The sequence below is a fragment of the Taudactylus pleione genome, unplaced genomic scaffold (assembly GCF_031769625.1).
Source record: "Taudactylus pleione unplaced genomic scaffold, aTauple2 ptg000168l, whole genome shotgun sequence".
Classification (NCBI taxonomy): Eukaryota; Metazoa; Chordata; class Amphibia; order Anura; family Myobatrachidae; genus Taudactylus; species Taudactylus pleione.
Genome location: NW_028284570.1, coordinates 1,539,607 through 1,554,381, shown reverse-complemented (window position 1 = coordinate 1,554,381; position 14,775 = coordinate 1,539,607). Strand labels below are relative to the sequence as shown.

The 14,775-nt window shown below is 48.0% G+C and overlaps 1 protein-coding gene across 1 annotated transcript in view; it reads left to right on the top strand.

Moving 5' to 3' along the window:
- Positions 1-14,775, top strand: part of GPR20 (G protein-coupled receptor 20) — a 119,700-nt gene that overhangs the window by 58,819 nt on the left and 46,106 nt on the right. The gene's annotated exons all lie outside the window — the stretch shown is intronic.

Here is a 14,775-nt window from a genome sequence, read left to right as displayed (position 1 = left end):
AACCTCTGGAGAGAGAACCATCGTTTGAGCCTTGATCCGATGGGGCAACCCGTTCCACCTGGACAGGATTAGTTGCAGGGGCCTGGAGTGGAACTGAGCATACTCTACCATGTCAAAGGTGGATACCATGGATCCTAGAACTTGCATTGCTGAGTGGACCTACACTCAGTGACTGCGTAGGAATCTGTGCACATGTATTTGCAGTGTGGAGATCTTGTCTGCTGTCAGGAAGATACTCTGATCCAGAGAATCCAAAAGAGCTCCCATATGAACCATCCTTTGTGAAGTATTCAGAGAGGATTTCTTCCAGTTCATTAATCAGCCATGCTTTTGTAGGAAGTTAATGGTTACCTGAAGATGGTGTTGAAGCACCTTTGGGAAGCTTGCTAAGAGCAAGAGATTGTCCAAGTATGGTAGCAGCTGGAGCCCCTGACCACGCAGGTGCGCTGCCATGATAGCCATAATCTTGGTTAACACCCATGGAGCTGTAGACAGTCCAAAGGGTAGAGCCTGAAATTGGAAGTGTTGCTGTAGTATAGCAAACCGGAGATATTGCTGATGAGAGGGCACTATAGGTACATGTAGGTAAGTGTCCTGAATATCCAGAGGTACCATAAAGTCCCCAGGCTCCATAGCTAGGATAATAGAGTGTAGGGTTCCCATCCTGAACCTGGGTACCCTGATGAGCTTGTTCAGGGACTTGAGGTTGAGGATAGGCTGATGAGACCCATATGGCTTCTGAAGCAGAAAGAGAGTATAAAAATAACCATTCCCTCACTGTGATAGCAGGACTGGATGGCTTTCTGGATGCGCAGGGCCCTGTTCGGATATGTTGGAGGGCCTATGTAGAAAAATTGGTGGGGTGGCCATCTTGGAAATGAGAGGGCGTACCCGTGGGAGACCACTTCTCTTACCCAAGCATCTGTGGTGGTTTGATGCCAGCCCTGGGCAAACTGAAGAAGTCGTCCTCCTACTCTGGGGTCCCCCAGGGGGAGGCCCGTCCCATCAGGCTGAAGCCTTGTCCTCGGATTTTGAAGCAGGACGTCTGGAGGTCCAGGTCTGCTTGGTCCTGGGCTTAGCGGCCATAGTGGAAGCCGACTGCCTAGGAAAGGAGTGACCCTTAGGCTTTCCTTGGGGATGAAAGGACCTAAAGGATGTTGTCCTAGGTTTTGTGGTAGCTGGTGCAGGCAGAAAGGCAGTCTTTGATGCTGCTAATGTGGCTACAATCTTGTCTAAGTCTGGGCCAAACAAGATCTTCCATTGTAAGGTAATGCTTCTAAGGCTTTCTTAGAATCTGCATCCGCCTTCCATGACAGCAGCCACAGAATGCGGCGGTCAGACACCGCCGTGGCCGAAGCTTTAGAAGCTAGGACACTGGCATCCAAGGACGCATCTCCAATATATGAAGCTGCATCTCTTATGTGAGCTACATAAGACATCTGATCCCGAGAGACGTCTGAGGGAAAAGATTTTTCATGGGCATCTGCCCAGCTCTCATGGTCAGGTGAGCAATGGTGCCTGAAAGAGAGTACATGGATTTAAGGTCAGTTTCAATCTTTCTATCCGTAAGGTCTCTTAGTGAGGAAATTTTAGGGAAGGGTAATGTAGCGCTTTTAATCAAACACGTAACATGGGAATCCACCGCTGGGGGAGTCTCCCATCTTGCACAATGAGCTGCAGGAAAAGGATAACAAGAGGTAGGGCAATTTTGGGGCTGAAACCTCTTAGTAGGCATCTGCCAAGCCTCTGCCATGTGCTCAACTAGTTGATCCGAGAAGGGAAACTCTGCTGAAGCCACTTTTTGTCATAGTGGGTGCTTTGATTTGGGGGCGGGCTCATCATCATCTATTTGTAAGATAGATCAAACCGCTCACACCAAAACAGGTATATTAATTTTAGACTGAAGCTCTGCTTCTTCCCCCGAAGGGGACTTAGTATTAAAGATATCAGCATCTTCTGCCCCCTCAGATGACACCTCAGAATCTGAGAGCTGCGTAGAGTGTGAAGATAACACAGGATGCTTAGTAGTCTTACTGGGTAGGGGCTTCTCACCTTGCAACAGGCTGTAGAGGTAGCCACCAGACTTTGTACTGAGTTAGAGAGTATGTCTACCCATGGAGGGGGCACAGGAGGTACCTGTATTGCTTGTACCTGTTGTGGCAACCCCATAGGGGGAATTACAGCTGGGACAGTCCACAATAGTGGCCAGCACCTGAGAAAAGGAAGCCCAGGGGAGCTCCTGAGCCGAGGCTAGGGGGTCTGATGGGCCTGGTGGGGTATAACACTTAGCACATAGCCCATCCTGTATTAAATCCTCCTTATTTAAGCCTGCATCACATCATTTGCATGAGAGCAGTATGGGTGCAGATGCTGGCTGGTTACTCTTGCCTTTGCTAGACATAGCTGCAGAGTAGTATAGCACACAATATGGCAATGGGTAATATGCAACCACCAGGTATGTGATATACAAGTGGGAATGCAATATACTGATCCTGTCTTATGCTTGGGCAAGCTTCAGGAGCGCACAGCACAAAATATGGCAAAGTGCATTAACTAACTGTATGTGACAACCTTCACAAATACAAGACATGTGAGCTACAGAAAACCCTGAATACATCTGTACGTTAGGGGAAAGATGAGAAAAAAGGGAAAGATATATGCTGACAGTGTAGAGAGAATATACAGAGGGACAGCGCTAGCATAAGTCACATACAATGCAGAAATACATATAACTGCATAATAGCACTACAATCAACTACACAGGGGCCTATCCATCAACACTAAGGACATTTTCCTTAATTACCGTTATTTTAGTATTCATGATCACACTTAGTCACTGATATCTCCTGGTTACGTCCGTCTGCGTTAATTGCCACACTCCCCATACATCATACTTGTCTACTCTCCCGAGAACCCCCCGCACCCCCGAAAGAGTAGGCAGATCTCCCGCATCCCGCCCACTTCCTAGTGAAGCGAGCAGGATGGGGATATTTTCCAAGCAATTTGCGGGTCCGTAGAGAGGAGGCGGGGCTAATGACACGATTCGCTGCATTTAGCCCCGTCCCCTCCTCACGGATCCGCGAATCGCGGGGCTTTCCTGTAAAGGGGGGTGGGCCTAATGACATCTATAGTCTGGCTCCGCCCCCCGAAGATGACAGCTGCCAGGTCCCGTTCCGGGAAGGTGCAGCAAAATGTCGGTAAGTATGCCATACATTAGTACATTAGTATGGGTACATTAGTACATTAGTATGGGTACATTAGTACATTAGAATGGGTACATTAGTAGATTAGTATGGGTACATCAGTACACAGGGGCGGATTGGGATGGAAAACCAGCCCGGGAAATTTTTGGAAGCAGTCCTAAATGGGTGGTGGTGGGGAAGCCGAGGAGTCTATGGAAGGTGGGGGGTCTATAATCTAGCCCCAACATTATTCAGTTGCAACTTGCTTTAAAAATTGGCCACCTTACTCCAACTAGCCCTGTGTTTTATATTATCCCCCGTCACTTACACATTACATTAATATTCGTACTATATAACCTTTAATAATTTACTTTTAACTCTCTTCCGGGATAAGAGTTCTCGCAAGCTCTGTCCTGGCACCTAAAGATTGACATATATTAATTTTTGCTTTGCAATTTTGGGGATGATTATCACATCACAACTACATCAAAACTGCGGAATGTGATAAATATGCCACTGAATGTTCTGTCACCTACCAGTAAGTAGGTTAACCCTAGCCCTGCCCCTAAACCCAACCCTCCCCACAGCCTAACCCTAACCCTCCCCTCCCATTCCCCGCAGACTAACCCTAACCCTCTCCCTAGTGCCTAACCCCAATACTTACCATTGGGATGTCAACAGTCAGGATGCTGGCGTCAGGATTCTGACAGGTGTCGGGATTCCGATGACGGCATTCTGAGCGCTAGCATCTTGACCGCCGGGATCATAACTACATCCCATATGGACATCTTTTGCATAGCTTTAAAACGTGACATGTAGCAGCGTAGCATTTCCCTTACAGACTGTTGGATAGAACACAGGGGAGAGTAGGGGGGATAGGTGCATGCAGGACAGTTAATTATAAAGGAGCCATAGCTCCAGTGCAGTCCATGAAATAATTTAGGACCTGATGCAGACCCGCTCGCTAGGATATGATCGCTCGTTGCTGGCCGATATTTGCATTCTGTGCATGCGTATGCATCACAATGTGCGTGCGCAAACCACTGCGACAGACCGGGAAGATCTTGCTTGCCCAGCATAGACAGCCCAGTTGAATGAGTGACAGGAGAGGCTGTTTGTGGGTGGTAACGGGCAGTCCACTAGAAATGGGGCAGTGGAGTATGAACGCAGGCGTGCCTAAGTGTTTCAACGCCGTTTCATAGGCGTGCATAATTAACAGGCAGCGTCATTGTACACGTCACCTGGTTGTATTTCACACTGAAGTGATTGCAGTGCTTGCAGCCAGGTATAGTCAACCTCAAGCGCTGCGAGCACATCTGATGGTGCTCGATGTACCAATGGTTTCCTGCTCTTCCAGATGAGGTGCACAAGTGGGCATCCTAGGAATGGCTGGTGGGCATCTGCATACACAAAGTGATCGCTCACCAAGACATAGTGGGTGTGCTAATGCCTTGCCGTGCGATCGCCTGCCTTGCTGGGCGTGCACTGGATTTGCATATGCTGGGAGCGAGCGACCGCATCTAGCGAGCGGCTCTGAATCAGGCCCTTAGTGTGCCGTGACCTGGGTAATATAGGGTGGTTTTTTTTTTGGCTGCTTCTCTTGCCATAAGCTTTTGCTTGTTTTATAGTTATTTGGTTCACTTGCAGCCCTCTGATTGTGGCTTCATCCAGCATATTCTCCATGTATGTGTGGTTTGTTTCCACCCTCCTCATACAGTGCAATATACAGAATATTAGACAATCCTGCACAGATCACCTGGGTGATTATATTATAGCACAAACATACTATGCAGCACTTACAGAGACTATTTGGCCATTCACATAATTCCCTGCCCCAGTGTAGCTTACAGCCTATGGGCCTGATTCAGACCCACTCGCGAGCGGCTGTCCGCTCGCAAGTGGGTCGATGTTATGCACTGAGCATGCGCACGACGGAGGGAGCTCCGTCGTGCGCATGCACCAGACGCGACGAGCGAAGGAAAGTCCTTCGCTCGTTGTGTCCGATCAAAGGGGGCGTGTTGTCAATGTTGATTGACAGCACGCCCCCTTTGGTGGGCGTGCCGGGGGCGTGCCTCCCTGACGGGGGCGTTCCCACGGGAACGCCTCCCGTCAGAAGCCGGCCCACTGACATCACTAGTGATGTCAGTGGGAGTGATTTTGGCTCTGATAGAGCCAAAATCACTCCGGAGCTTGCGGTTGAAAACCTCAACCGCAGGCTCCGGCTCGCAATTTCGATGGTCGCGATGGTCTCGACCATCGCGACCATCACAATGCACGCTCGTATAGCCTGTGGGTGGTGACCCACAGCTATACGAGCGTCCAGGAGGACGCTCCATGAAAATGGAGCCCGGCCCTCATTCAGAGCGTGCGCTCTGCTCAGAGCGTACGGCTCTGAATGAGGGCCTATGTTCCCTACCACATACACACTAGGGTTACATTTTGTCAAGTGACCAATTCACCTACTAGTATATGTTTGGTTAGTGATATTATACTAGAGTGCCTGAAGTACACCCAATCACATACAGGAAGAATATCCAAACTCCACACGGATATGGCTTTGGCAGGAATTGCACCCATTACTTCAGTGCTATTAGGCAGTAAATCTAACCATTACATGAATCATGCCTCACAGTTTGAGTAGTTTCTCACTTGGGCAGGGTATGTAGGGGGATTGTATTTGCCTTTTAGTCCAGAGCTACTGCCCTCCATCTGTGCAGCACTTTTTTCCCCATCATCCCTAGAAAGCCACTTCCCCACAGAGCATCTGCGGAGTCCTGGGACCGAACCATGACTGGCACACACTGCTAAAGCTAACAAGTTAGTTCTGTCTCAGGGGTATGCAGGGAGGGACAGTGCCAATTTGGGTAATACAGGAACATTTTAAGTGTTAGGGGGCCTTTTTGCTCAGGAATAGCTAACAAAGGTTTGATACTGAGCTGTATACAGCATTGCTCTGTGAGTTTAATGATTCACCCTCGTAACACTGCAGCCAGTCCCCAGAGCTCCTTACCTCCTCACATTACTGTAGCTGCACTTGGAGCTTCTGTCAGTGCAGCCCACGCAGTTCTCTTCTAACACATGCTCCTTGTCTCTGTGTCCCAGTACTCTCTGTGCTCTGATCGAGGCTGTCTGTAGCCACTGAGGGGAGTGCACAGCACGGTTGAGGGGAGTGCACAGCACGGTCGGGGGAAGGCTGCCTGTGTAGTGCGCGGCGCTGACCCGCCCGGAAGGTGTAGGGGGCCGGCTGGCTGACTCTGTGTAAGTCACTGAGGGGAGTGCACAGCACGGTCGGGGGGGCTGCCTGTGTAGTGCGCGGCGTGAACCAGCCCGGAAGGGGAGGGGGAGAGGCTGACTGTGTAATCCACTGAGGGAAGCCATGTGCCGGCCCAGCGGGAACTGTCCCGGTTTCCCGCCGGCCCAATCCGCCCCTGTCAGTACATTAGTATGAGTACATTAGTACGGGTACATTAGTACATTAGTATGGGTACATTAGTATTGGTACATTAGTACATTAGTATGGGTACATTAGTATTGGCACATTAGTATGTACATCAGTACATTAGTATGGGTACATTAGTATGGGTACATTAGTACAGTTACATTAGTATGGGTACATTAGTACATTAGTATGGGTACATTAGTATGGGTACATTAGTACATTAGTATGGGTACATCAGTACATTAGTATGGGTACATTAGTACATTAGTATGGGTACATCAGTACATTAGTATGCGTACATTAGTACATTAGTATGGGTACATTAGTACATTAGTATGGGTACATCAGTACATTAGTATGGGTACATCCGTACATTAGTATGCGTACATTAGTACATTAGTATGGGTACATTAGTACATTAGTATGGGTACATTAGTATGGGTACATCAGTACATTAGTATGGGTACATCAGTACATTAGTATGGGTACATTAGTATGGGTACATCAGTACATTAGTATGGGTACATTAGTATGGGTACATTAGTACATTAGTATGGGTACATCAGTACATTAGTATGGGTACATCAGTACATTAGTATGGGTACATTAGTATGGGTACATTAGTATGGGTACATTAGTACATTAGTATGGGTACATTAGTATGGGTACATTAGTACATTAGTATGGGTACATCAGTACATTAGTATGGGTACATTAGTACATTAGTATGGGTACATCAGTACATTAGTATGCGTACATTAGTACATTAGTATGGGTACATTAGTACATTAGTATGGGTACATCAGTACATTAGTATGGGTACATCCGTACATTAGTATGCGTACATTAGTACATTAGTATGGGTTAGGGGTGTGCACCGGCCACTTTTCGTGTTTTGTGTTTTGGTTTTGGATCTGGATCTTTCTTCGTGTTTTGGATCTGGATTGGTTTTGCCAAAACCACCCTTCCGTGTTTTGGGTTCTGGGTTTTGTGTTTTGGATCTGTATTTTTTTTAAAAAAAGCATAAAAACAGCTAAAATCACAGAATTTGTAGGTTTTTCTGCTCCTATGCTATTATTAACCTCAATAACCTTAATTTCCACTCATTTCCAGTCTATTCTGAACACCTCACACCTCACAATAGTGTTTTTATGTCCAAAACGTTGCACCGAGGTAGCTGGATGACTATGCTAAGCGACACGAGTGGGCGGCACAAACACGTGACCCATCTAGGCGTGAAACTGCAGTGGCAGACAGGATGGCAGTTTGAAAAACTAGGCCCCAAACTGTACATAATGCAAAGAAAAAAAAGAGGTGCAAGATGGAATTGTCCTTGGGCCCTCCCACCCACCCTTATGTTGTATAAACAGGACATGCACACTTTAACAAACCAATCATTTCAGCGCCAGGGTCTGCCACACAACTGTGGCTGAAATGATTGGTTCGTTTGGGCCCCCACAAAACAAGCTGGCAATTAATGTGTCCCTGCACAAACTGGCTCTATGGAGGCAAGATGTCATCCTCATCCTCCTCATCCACCGATTCCTCACCCTCTTCAGTGTGTACATCCTCATCCTCACAAAGTATTAACTCGTCCCCACTTGAATCCACCACCACAGGTCCCTCTGTACCTTCTGGAGGCTGGTCTCCCTGGAAGAGCTGATAATTCATTTTGATGAACATCATCTTCTCCACATTCTGTGGAAGCAACCTCCTACGCCTTTCGCTGACAAGGTTCCCGGCTGCACTAAACACTCTTTCGGAGTACACACTGGAGGGGGGGCAACTCAGGTAAAATAGAGCCAGTTTGTACAGGGGCCTCCAAATTGCCTCTTTTTCCTGCCAGTACAGGTATGGACTGTCTGCCATGCCTACTTGGATGCTGTCACCGATGTAATCCTCCACCATTCTGTCAATGGTGACAGTATCATATGCAGTGACAGTAGACATGTCAGAAATTGTTGCCAGGTCCTTCAGTCCGGACCAGATGTCCAAACTTGGTCCTGCCTGCCCTGCATCACCGCCAGCGGGTTGCTTAGGATACCTAAGTTTTTTCCTGGCAGCCCCAGTTGCAGGAGAAAATGAAGAAGGAGCCGTTGACGTGTCACGTTCCGCTTCAGCTGACAGTGTGTTCACCAGCAGGTCTTTGCACCTCTGCAGGCTTGTGTCGGCCGGAAAGAGAGACACCACATAGGCTTTAAACCTAGGATCGAGCACGGTGGCCAAAACGTAGTGGTCTGATTTCAACAGATTGACCACCCTGGAATCCTGGCAAAGCGAATGAAGGGCTTCATCCACAAGTCCCACATGCCGAGCGGAATCGCTCCGTCTTAGCTCCTCCTTCACTTTCTCCAGCTGCTTCTGCAAAAGCCTGATGAGGGGAATGACCTGACTCAAGCTGGCAGTGTCTGAACTGACTTCACGTGTGGCAAGTTCGAAGGGCTGGAGAACCTTGCACAACACGGAAATCATTCTCCACTGCGCTTGAGTCAGGTGCATACCCCCTCCTTTGCCTATGTCATAGGTGGATGTATAGGCTTGTATGGCCTTTTGCTGCTCCTCCATCCTCTGAAGCATATAGAGGGTTGAGTTCCACCGCGTCACAACCTCTTGCTTCAGGTGATGGCGGGGCAGGTTCAAGAGTGTTTGCTGGCGCTCCAGTCTTCGGCACGCAGTCGCTGAATGGCGAAAGTGGCCAGAAATTTTTCGGGCCACCCAAAGCGTCTCCTGCACGCCCCTGTCGCTTTTCAGAAAATTCTGCACCACCAAGTTTATTGTGTGAGCAAAACATGGGACGTGCTGGAATTTGCCCAGATGTAATGCCCGCACAATATTGGTGGCGTTGTCAGATATCACAAATCCCCAGGAGAGTCTAAGTGGGGTAAGCCACTGGGCGATGATTTCCCTCAGTTTCTCTAAGAGGTTGTCGGCGGTGTGCCTCTTACTGAAACCGGTGATACACAGCGTAGCCTGCCTTGTAACGAGCTGGCATTTCTGAGATGCTGCTACTGGTGACGCTGCTGCTGTTGCTGCGTAAGGTGATACATCTACCCAGTGGGCTGTCACAGTCATATAGTCCTTAGTCTGCCCTGTTCCACTTGTCCACATGTCCGTGGTTAAGTGGACATTGTGTACAACGGCATTTTTCAGGACACTGAGGACACTTTTTCTGACGTTTCTGTACAGTCTCGGTATCGCCTGCCTAGTGAAGTGGAATCTAGACAGGATTTGGAACCGGGGACACACTACCTCCATCAATTGTCTAAATCCCACTGCACTAATGGTGGATACCGGACGCACGTCTAACACCAACATAGCAGTCAAGGCCTCAGTTATACGTTTTGCTTCAGGATGACTGCTGTCGTACTTCATCCTCCTCGCTAAGGACTGTTGGAGGGTCAATTGTTTAGTAAAAGTAGTGGTGTTCCTACTTCCTCTCTGGGATGATGAACGACTCCCAGCAGCAGCAACAGCAGCAGCGGCAGCAGTAGGCGTAGCAATTTAGGATCCTCCGGAGGAATCCCGGATAGGAGAGTCAGTCATGCCAGTGACATGGCCTGCAGGACTACTTCCGATCCTAACTAAGGAGGAAATTGACGAGGAGGGAGTTGACGGTGTGGTTTGCAGGCGCTTGGATACAACAGGACAACGGGATTTAGGTGTCCCTGGACTGCTTACGGTCTTAGCCAAAGTTTCTGAACTTGACAGTAACTTTTTATGAACGCGCTGCAGGTGCCGTATAAGGGAGGATGTTCCTAGGTGGTTGACATCCCTACCCCTACTTATTTCACCTTTACATATGGTACATATGGCAAGACAGTTGTTGTCCGGATTTGGATAGAAATATTGCCAGACCAAAGAGGTGGAATGTTTGGTCTTCTGCCCAGGCATGACCGTGATGGGCTTTTTCATCCCACAGACAACAACTGTCTCCCCCGGAGCCTGATTTAAACAAACCACATCACCATCAGAATCCTCCTCGCCAACTTCCTCCTCAGCTCCAGCTACACCAGTATCCTCATCCTGTTGTACTTCAACAGTGACATCTTCAATTTGCATATCAGCAAGTGGACTGTGGGTGCTCCTTTCAGCACTTGCAGGGGGCGTGCAAATGGTGGAAAGAGCCACCTCTTCCCGTTCAGTGCTGGGAAGGTCAGGCATCGCAACCACCACCACACTTGGACTCTCCTTGGGGATTTGTGATATCTTCTTAGAAAGCACAGTTCTTCGCTGTGCTTTTGCCAGCTTAACTCTTTTGATTTTTTTAGTGGGAGGAGGGCTTCCATCGTCATGTGAAGCTGAACCACTAGTCATGAACATACTAGGGATCGACCTTAGCCGTTCCTTGCCACTCCGTGTCGTAAATGGCATATTGGCAAGTTTACGTTTCTCTTCAGCTGATTTAAATGTCTTTTTCAAGGTCATTTTCCTGAACTTTGCCATTTGGGATTGTATGTGCCCTCTACTATGACATTGGGCATCGGCCTTGGCAGACGACGTTGATGGCATGTTATCGTCTATGTCATGACTAGTGGCAGCAGCTTCAGCACTAGGAGGAAGTGGTTCTTGATCTTTCTCTATTTTATTTTTATCGGAGAAAGTTTGGTCCTCCATTTATGTTATATCGATTTGATATATACGTGCGGCTAAACACAGAAAATAATTTTTTTTTGGGTTTGGACTGGAGTGTACTTTGTGGGTTACAGCACCCTTTAACGGTCAAGCCAGCCGGCCCTTTACTTATGACACAGGCGCACGCTTGGCACTACTTTGTTGATGCACGTGCGGCTACTGCGCACACAATTCACAAACACAGAAAATAATTTTTTTTTGGTTTGGACTGGAGTGTACTTTCGGGGGTTACAGCACCCTTTAACGGTCAAGCCAGCCGGCCCTTTACTTATGACACAGGCGCACGCTTGGCACTACTTTGTTGATGCACGTGCGGCTACTGCGCACACAATTCACAAACACAGAAAATAATTTTTTTTTGGTTTGGACTGGAGTGTACTTTCGGGGGTTACAGCACCCTTTAACGGTCAAGCCAGCCGGCCCTTTACTTATGACACAGGCGCACGCTTGGCACTACTTTGTTGATGCACGTGCGGCTACTGCGCACACAATTCACAAACACAGAAAATAATTTTTTTTCGGTTTGGACTGGAGTGTACTTTCGGGGGTTACAGCACCCTTAACGGTCAAGCCAGCCGGCCCTTTACTTATGACACAGGCGCACGCTTGGCACTACTTTGTTGATGCACGTGCGGCTACTGCGCACACAATTCACAAACACAGAAAATAATTTTTTTTTTGGTTTGGACTGGAGTGTACTTTTGGGGGTTACAGCACCCTTAACGGTCAAGCCAGCCGGCCCTTTACTTATGACACAGGCGCACGCTTGGCACTACTTTGTTGATGCACGTGCGGCTACTGCGCACACAATTCACAAACACAGAAAATAATTTTTTTTTGGTTTGGACTGGAGTGTACTTTCGGGGGTTACAGCACCCTTTAACGGTCAAGCCAGCCGGCCCTTTACTTATGACACAGGCGCACGCTTGGCACTACTTTGTTGATGCACGTGCGGCTACTGCGCACACAATTCACAAACACAGAAAATAATTTTTTTTTTGGTTTGGACTGGAGTGTACTTTTGGGGGTTACAGCACCCTTAACGGTCAAGCCAGCCGGCCCTTTACTTATGACACAGGCGCACGCTTGGCACTACTGTGTTGATGCACGTGCGGCTACTGCGCACACAATTCACAAACACAGAAAATAATTTTTTTTTTGGTTTGGACTGGAGTGTACTTTCGGGGGTTACAGCACCCTTAACGGTCAAGCCAGCCGGCCCTTTACTTATGACACAGGCGCACGCTTGGCACTACTTTGTTGATGCACGTGCGGCTACTGCGCACACAATTCACAAACACAGAAAATAATTATTTTTTTGGTTTGGACTGGAGTGTACTTTCGGGGGTTACAGCACCCTTAACGGTCAAGCCAGCCGGCCCTTTACTTATGACACAGGCGCACGCTTGGCACTACTTTGTTGATGCACGTGCGGCTACTGCGCACACAATTCACAAACACAGAAAATAATTTTTTTTTGGTTTGGACTGGAGTGTACTTTCGGGGGTTACAGCACCCTTTAACGGTCAAGCCAGCCGGCCCTTTACTTATGACACAGGCGCACGCTTGGCACTACTTTGTTGATGCACGTGCGGCTACTGCGCACACAATTCACAAACACAGAAAATAATTTTTTTTTTGGTTTGGACTGGAGTGTACTTTGGGGGTTACAGCACCCTTTAACGGTCAAGCCAGCTGGCCCTTTACTTATGACACAGGCGCACGCTTGGCACTACTTTGTTGATGCACGTGCGGCTACTGCGCACACAATTCACAAACACAGAAAATAATTTTTTTTTGGTTTGGACTGGAGTGTACTTTCGGGGGTTACAGCACCCTTAACGGTCAAGCCAGCCGGCCCTTTACTTATGACACAGGCGCACGCTTGGCACTACTTTGTTGATGCACGTGCGGCTACTGCGCACACAATTCACAAACACAGAAAATAATTTTTTTTTTGGTTTGGACTGGAGTGTACTTTCGGGGGTTACAGCACCCTTTAACGGTCAAGCCAGCCGGCCCTTTACTTATGACACAGGCGCACGCTTGGCACTACTTTGTTGATGCACGTGCGGCTACTGCGCACACAATTCACAAACACAGAAAATAATTTTTTTTTGGTTTGGACTGGAGTGTACTTTCGGGGGTTACAGCACCCTTTAACGGTCAAGCCAGCCGGCCCTTTACTTATGACACAGGCGCACGCTTGGCACTACTTTGTTGATGCACGTGCGGCTACTGCGCACACAATGCACAAACACAGAAAATAATTTTTTTTTTGGTTTGGACTGGAGTGTACTTTCGGGGGTTACAGCACCCTTAACGGTCAAGCCAGCCGGCCCTTTACTTATGACACAGGCGCACGCTTGGCACTACTGTGTTGATGCACGTGCGGCTACTGCGCACACAATTCACAAACACAGAAAATAATTTTTTTTTTGGTTTGGACTGGAGTGTACTTTCGGGGGTTACAGCACCCTTAACGGTCAAGCCAGCCGGCCCTTTACTTATGACACAGGCGCACGCTTGGCACTACTTTGTTGATGCACGTGCGGCTACTGCGCACACAATTCACAAACACAGAAAATATATTATATTTTTAGCACTTGGGGGGAGCACCCCTGATGGACAGAGCACCCCCTGGACAACACTACAGCACCTCTTTAGGACTGGGACACTGCACAGGACTTTGGAGTGGACACAGCCCCTATGGAGAACTGACTGCACAACACAGTCCAGCCAGCCCCTATGGACTTTGAAGTAGTGGACACAGCCCCTATTAACAACAGCAGCACAGCACAACACAGCCAGCCCCTATGGACTTTGAAGTAGTGGACAACAGCAGCACTACACTACACTACACTACACTACACAGCCCTAACTCCCACCCTCCCTCTTCACTGTCCACAGCCGAGTGAGAAAATGGCGCCGACGTGGGTACCTTATATAGGATCCAAAACCCGTGAGACTCGGAAGGCGGGAAGATGACGTTTTGCCTCGATTTCAGAATCCGAGTCAGGCGGGAAAAGTCGTGCCTGACTCGGATCGGACTCGGATCGGGGGGGCTCGGGGGGGTTCGGATTTCAGAAATCCGAACCCGCTCACCCCTAGTATGGGAACATTAGTACATTAGTATGGGTACATTAGTATGGGTACATCAGTACATTAGTATGGGTACATTAGTATGGGTACATCAGTACATTAGTATGGGTACATTAGTATGGGTACATTAGTACATTAGTATGGGTACATCAGTACATTAGTATGGGTACATTAGTATGGGTACACCAGTACATTAGTATGGGTACATTAGTATGGGTACATTAGTATGGGTACATCAGTACATTAGTATGGGTACATTAGTACATTAGAATGGGTACATCAGTACATTAGTATGGGTACATTAGTACATTAGTATGGGTACATTAGTATGGGTACATTATTACATTAGTATGGGTACATTAGTATGGGTACATTAGTACATTAGAATGGGTACATCAGTACATTAGTATGGGTACATCA